Below are 7,339 nucleotides of genomic sequence, written 5' to 3'. Positions count from 1 at the left end.
CCGTGACTCCTTTGACCTAATTCATTCGCCTATATGTTACCATATGTTCCCAAACCACCAGAAGTATCCACGAAAAAACTTTTCCACCGCCGCAACCTTCTGTACCCGTGAGATCCCATCTAGGGGCCTTTTCCTGCATCCCGCCGGAGGGGGATTCGATCACGGAGGGCTTCTACATCAACTCTATTGCCCTTTCGATGAAGCGTGAGTAGTTTACCTCAGACCTATGGGTCCATAGCTAGTAGCTAGATGGCTTCTTCTCTCTCTTTGATTCTCAATACCATGTTCTCCCTCGATGTTCTTCGAGATCTATCCGATGTAATCTTCTTTTGCGGTGTGTTTGTCGAGATCCGATGAATTGTGGATTTTTTTATCAGCTTATATGTGAATATTATCTGAATCTTCTCTGAATTCTTATATGCATGATTTGATATCTTTGTAATTCTCTTCGAACTATCGGTTTGGTTTGGCCAACTAGATTGATTTTTCTTGCAATGGGAGAAGTGCTTAGCTTTGGGTTCAATCTTGCGGTATCCTTTCCCAGTGACAGTAGGGGCGGCAAGGCACGTACTGTATTGTTGCCATCAAGGATAAAAAGATGGGGTTTTCATCATATTGCTTGAGTTAATTCCTCTACATCATGTCATCTTACTTAATGTGTTACTCTGTTCTTCACAAACTTAATACTCTAGATGCAGGCAAGATTTGGCCGATGTGTGGAGTAATAGTAGTAGATGCAGAATCGTTTCAGTCTACTTGACACAGACGTGATGCCTATATTTCGTAATCATTGCCTTATATATTGTCATAACTTTGCGCTTTTCTATCAAATGCTCGACAGTAATTTGTTCACCCACCATATTATTTGCTACCTTGAGAGAAGCCTCTAGTGAAACCTATGCCCCCCGGGGTCTATTTTCCATCATATAAGTTTCCGATCTACTATTTTGCAATCTTTTACTTTCCGATCTATAAACCCAAAATACCAAAAATATTTACTTTACCTTTTGTTTAGTTTCATCTATCTCTATCAGATCTCACTTTTGAAAGTAACCGTGAAGGGATTGACAACCCCTTTATCGTGTTGGGTGCAAGTTGTTTGATTGTTTGTGCAGGTATTAGGTGATTTGTGTGTTGTTTCCTGCTGGATTGATACCTTGGTTCTCTAACTGAGGGAAATACTTATCTCTACTTTGCTACATCACCCTTTCCTCTTCTAGGGAAAAACTAACGCAAGCTCAAGAAGTAGCACCACCGAAATATCTGCCCTGCCCCCTCCCCCCCCCCCTTTTCTCCCCAACCACAAGTCACAATTCCCCTGTTTCCTCCTTCATTCCTAAGCTATAGTCGCTTCCTCGCTCGCTTCCTTTCTCTCGCCATCTTGCATCCTACCGCCGGGGTCGCCATGGTCTTCTCCAATGACCTCTCCAACGGTTCCTCCGATGACGACGAGTCCTTCGCCACCCGTGTATGCCTCTCTTGTCTCTCTCGGGCTATGACTTGGAATGGAGGATTTTGACCCGACGATCGATTTGAGTCATTTCTTCCTCTTGTAGCTCCATAGGACCATCAGTTGCAATGAATGGAGCGGGGTGGCTGAAGATATGTCTGCTCGTTGTCACCATCAATCTGCATGCATGAAGCTAGTTGAATTTGAATCCGTGGACAGTGGGAGGAAGTTTCTAGCATGTGCAGAGAAGGTTAGCCCCTGTTTCATTGTTACAAATCATTTGTTAGATGTGATTCAGACACTGTCATGGTCCCAACCCATTCATACCACACCTTCAACCAAACACATCCTAAGATAGTGTCATAGTTTGTACCTAGTATATATTAAATGTTGCCATCTCATCAGCGGTGCCATTAGAAAATTATTTGGCACCTCTTTCAGCAGTTTGTGCAGCCAACTTTGGTCCACGCATTCGAGCAGCCAAGCAGTAAAATACTAAATCTTTATGGCATGAAGGAACTAGGCATCAGAGCAACTAGGTGCTCCGGAGTCCGGGTCCCTGATTTTTTTCTACTGCATCGGCTCGCCAGTGCAGGGCACCGGTGCGAAATGTAGCAACAGTTGTCTTTACACCAGTTTTGGCATACATAGTGGACGGCCTTCGTGCTATTAGTTCTATGTTACTAAATTTGTGCATGTACACACCTATTAGTATCAATTTGTTGTCATTCAAACACTGTCACTATGCTGTTGCAATTATATTTAGCTTCCTCATAAAATGTTCAATTTGTTTTCAGAATTTGGTTGTTGTCTCAGTAGCAATTAATTCATTTGCACATTGATCTTTTTGAGAAGATATGTCATAATTATTCTGTTTCTTTAGTTTTTCAAAATAAGTATTGGATATTTTCTATGTTGCTATAAACTCATTTCCCCTACAATTGTTATTGATCTAGTTTTAAATATTATAGGATGAACGGAAGTGTTCTTACTTGGAGTGGGTTGATCAAGAGTGGCCATAGTCTTTGAAGATGTGCCTAGCAAAGCTCTGGAGAATGTATGAGGAAGAGAACACAGGTAGGCTTAAAGGAAGTGTTGTCAACGCTGAAGAATATTTGAAGATGCGGGATAAAAAGAGGAAGGTGGAGAATGAGCTTAGATTTTTTTTAAACCAGACTTTGCTAAGATGGTGTTGGCGAAGGAGGAGGCACTTTCCCAGTTGGCCAATGCAAACCAGGTTCTTACTAAACTGAAAGCAGAGGTGGATAAGACAAGTCTGGATGATCTCGATTAGGGAAATGAATATATTGTTCTAATATTGTTCTTATGAAGCTGAACTAGCTATATGCTATAATGTGCTGTTTTCAGGTAGCTATCATACTGTGATGTTAAAATATATTTATGTGCCTGACATGAAATTGGCAAATAGTTGTTCGATATAAAATGTGAATTCGCGTAATACTTGAATTATTAATTGTAAGCTAATAATCCTGCTAAATGGGTCATGGAACTTTGCAAACGGTTCTAGCAGTAAAAGCGTTTGTGATGGATAGCCCAATGCCACACAATTTTCTTCATAAAATTGTGTGTGATGTAGTTGAAAGAAAAAACAAATGGTTAACCGAGGCAGAGCGTGTGTGATAGTTACACCTATCACACACGAGCCAATTGAGGGAGTCCTGGATTAGGGGGTCCTTGGGTGTCCGGTCTATTCGATATGGGCCGACCTGATGGGCCGTGAAGATAAAACAGAAGACTATCCCCCGTGTCCGGGTAGGACTCCTATATGCGTGGACGGCAAGCTTGGTATCTGGATGTACTATTTCCTTCCTCTGCAAACTGACTATGTACAACCTAGGCCCCTTCAGTGTGTATATAAACCAGAGGGTTTAGTCCGTAGAGGCTATCAGAATAATCATAGGCTAGACAGCTAGGATTTAGCCATTATGATCTCGAGGTAGATCAACTCTTGTAACCCCTATACTCTTCGAATACAATCAAGCAGGACATAGGGTTTTACCTCCTTTAAGAGGGTTCGAACCTGGGTAAACATCCTGTCCCTATTGTCTCCTTGTTACCATCGATCCTTAGACACACAACTTGGGACCCCCTACTCGAGATCTGCCGGTTTTAACACCGACATTGGTGCTTTCATTGAGAGTTCAGTTGTGTTGTCGGCGGAGGAATCGATGGCTCGCCTCGTCATCAGCGACGACGCTGTTTCTGGGGAGACCTTTCTCCCTCACCAACTCTTTGTTTTTGGCGGCTTCGTGCTACGTGCCAACTTGATCGGTCACCTCGAGCAGGTCGACAGCTACGCCCCTGGTCACCAGATTAGGTTTGGAAGTCTAAACTACATCGTCGATATCCGACGAGACCTGATCTTCGAGGGGTTCACGGCCTCAGCCGCTGCTCCTCGCCCGCACGAAGAAGGACCTTTATATCTACTATCAGATCCCATCCAAGGATCGACACTCACGCTCGCCCTGGCCTTAGATCTAGAGCGGACCGCATCATCCAAAGACGAGAGGACAAACCCTGCCGGACTCTTTTCCCCCATGGAGCTTCCAGCTAGAGACTCAGAGACGACCGCACCATTGGCGGACCCGGAGTCAAACGGGACTCTTCCTGTTGTCGGGGAGCTGGACTCGCCTCCGGACTCAAACTCCGGACTCTTGAAGTTTGCGCTCCTCGGGCTCGGGCAAGAGGTTATCGCCGAGCCTAGCTCCATAGATCCTCAGACGCCTGTCCAGCTCTCGCTTTTAAACAAAACACTAGACTTAATACAATCTCTTGCCATCATGGAGGTATCGCCTCTGAACTATGCCCAGCTCGAACTCGGGGCCGAGAACGGCGAATTTTACGTCCCACCCACCACCCACTTAATAGCCACTGTCGAGGATCTAACAGTCATGCTAGATTACGCCTCCGAAGACATCGACGGCATGGACGACGATGTCGAAACCGAACCAAGCTCCATCCCGCCCATCACCGGGTGTTGGACGACCACTTCTACCTATGATGTATACATGGTGGATACACCTAAGAAGAAGGATGGCGATGGCACTCGAGATCCAGACGAGGACAAACCCGACGATGAACCACCAAAGCGTCGGCGTCAACGGCGCCGCTCATGATCGCGTCGGGCAAGGAAAGCAATACCGGCACTGGAGATAACGACACGGCGGACAATGCGAAGACCCTGACCACCCCGTCGAGCCTGCGTTCGAGCAGGATGAAAGGGAAGAGGGTCAACATAGCCCTGAACACACCAATCACGAGGATTCGGAAGATAGTAACTATTTACCTATCTCCGAAGAGGATTTTAGCCTTGGTGACGATGATTTCATTGTCCAACAGGAACCCCTCGAACAAGAACGCTTCAAGCGACAACTCATTGCCACCGCGCGGAGCCTGAAAAAGAAATAGCAGCAGCTTCAATCCAAATAGGATACGCTCAATGATAGATGGACCAAGGTCCTAGCCGCCGAAGAATACGGCTTCGAGCGCCCAACAAAGAGCTACCCAAAATGCAGGCTACTGCCACAATTCGAGGACGAGGCCTTTGCGCCAATACCGTCAAAATACAATCAGGTTGATCAACCAGACCGACCACCAAGTGGATGGGACAAAATGGCTAATCATGTCAAACACCATCCCGGGCCCCCTCCCCAAAGAGGCAGAGAGACAGTGGCCTCGGGCTACACGTATGACCTACGTCAGGATCTGACCAATAGATCTAGATAGACCAGATCAATTTACGGATCAAGAGGGCATGCCCCAACACGAGATAACAGCCATCAAGCCTGGCACGATAAATATAATGAAGTTTGGGGTCAGCATCAAACACAGATGTCATCCGAACTCCATCGTGATGCTGCTCGGTATAGAGGTGCTGCACACCCTATGTGCTTTACCGATGAGGTAATGTAGCACCAATTTCCGGAAGGGTTTAAACCCGTGAACATCAAGCAATACGATGGAACGACAGAACCTAGAGTTTCTTCTCCACATTCACATGGCTCGTGGAGATGACCTCCATGCCATTAAATACCTCCCTCTAAAGCTGAAAGGACTAGCACGACACTGGTTGAATAGCCTCCCAGAGAACTCCATTGGAAGCTGGGAAGATTTAGAAGATGCTTTTCGGGCCAACTTTTAGGGCACTTATGTCCGGCCACCGGATGCTGATGACCTAAGTCACATAGTCCAGCATCCCGGAGAGTCAGCTCGAAAACTTTGGAATTGGTTCTTAATTAAAAATAACCAAATCGTGGACTGTCCAGATGCCGAAGCCTCAGCGGCATTCAAACACAGCGTCCATGACGAATGGGTCACCCGACACCTCTTACTGCACTTATGACCCGCTTTTGTGCGGGCGAAGATAGCTGGTTGGCTCGCAAAAGCAATAGTACCAGCGACCCTGGCACTTCTGAGACTAGGGATGGCAATGGCAGTCCACGATGCAACAAAAACAAGTGTCGAAACAATAACAAAGAAATAGAGGATACATCAGTAAATGCCGGATTCAGTGGTTCCAAACCCGGTCAGCAGAAGAAGCCGTTCAAGGGTAATAGAGATGGTCCATCCAACTTGGACAAAATACTAGAGAGGCCCTGTCAGATTCAAGGCACCCCTGACAAGCCTGCCAACCACACCAATAGAAATTACTGGGTTTTCAAGCAGGCCGGTAAATTAAATATCGAACATAAGGGGAAAGGACCTCCAAGCGAGGACAATGATGAGCCCCGTCAGCCGAACACAAGGGGACATAAGCAATTTGCCCCCAAGGTGAAAATGGTAAACATGATCTATGTTACCCACATCCCCAAGAGGGAGTGCAAATGTGCATTAAGGCACGTCTACATTGTAGAGCCTGTCGCCCTAGAATTAAACCCATGGTCAGCTTGTCCGATCACCTTTGATCGCAGGGACCACCCAACTAGTATCCGTCACCCAGGTTCGGCGGCCCTGGTACTTGATCCTTTCATCGACGGATACCATCTCACTAGAGTCCTTATGGATGGCGGCGGCAGTATCAACTTGATCTATCAGGATAATGTCCGTAAGATGGGTATCGACCCGTCAAGAATCAAGCCTAGCAACACTACCTTTAAAGGAGTGATACCTGGCGTGGAAGCCCGCTGTACGGGCTCATTAACATTAGAAGTAGTATTCAGCTCTCCAGACAATTTCCGAAGCAAAGAATTGATCTTCGACATAGTCCCGTTTCGTAGTGGTTATCATGCACTGCTCGGACGAACTGATTTCGCATGCTTTAATGCAGTCCCGCACTATGCTTATCTAAAGCTCAAAATGCCTGGACCTCATGGTGTCATCACAGTAAATGGGAATATGGAGCGCTCCCTCCATACTGAGGAACTTACGGCGGCCCTAGCAGCCGAAGTCTAGGGCGTCCTCATCAAACCGAACAACTCATCGGTCATTAAGACCCACGACACTACTAAACATGTCCGAGCCGCGTTTCAATGCGGTAGCTCGGTGGAACCTGAGCTCGAATAGCAGTTTAGCCTCCGCCGATTGCCCCATAACGTTGTGGTATATGTACCTCGTGTACACAATTACGCCCCTAAAATACCTTGGGCAGCGCCAGAGGCACACTACGAAAAAGGTCTATAGTACGGCTTGAACCTATCCGGACCTCAAATATTCTTCCACTATAGGTTCATTAAAAAACCTACCTGATCTACGGTCGTGCGGGGACCTTTTTCCTAGGTTCCTCTTTTTAACAGACGACCATCAACTCCTCCCCTTCAAGGATATCTCGCTAAGGAGAAACGACACAGGCGTGCAGCAGGGCATCATTGGGATTTTTAAACCATTTAGTTTAGGCTCTGTGTAAACCTTTCCCTTGTATAAACTTCTGGC

Source organism: Triticum dicoccoides, chromosome 7B (assembly GCF_002162155.2).
Source record: "Triticum dicoccoides isolate Atlit2015 ecotype Zavitan chromosome 7B, WEW_v2.0, whole genome shotgun sequence".
NCBI classification, from domain to species: Eukaryota; Viridiplantae; Streptophyta; class Magnoliopsida; order Poales; family Poaceae; genus Triticum; species Triticum dicoccoides.
This window is presented reverse-complemented; position numbering follows the sequence as displayed.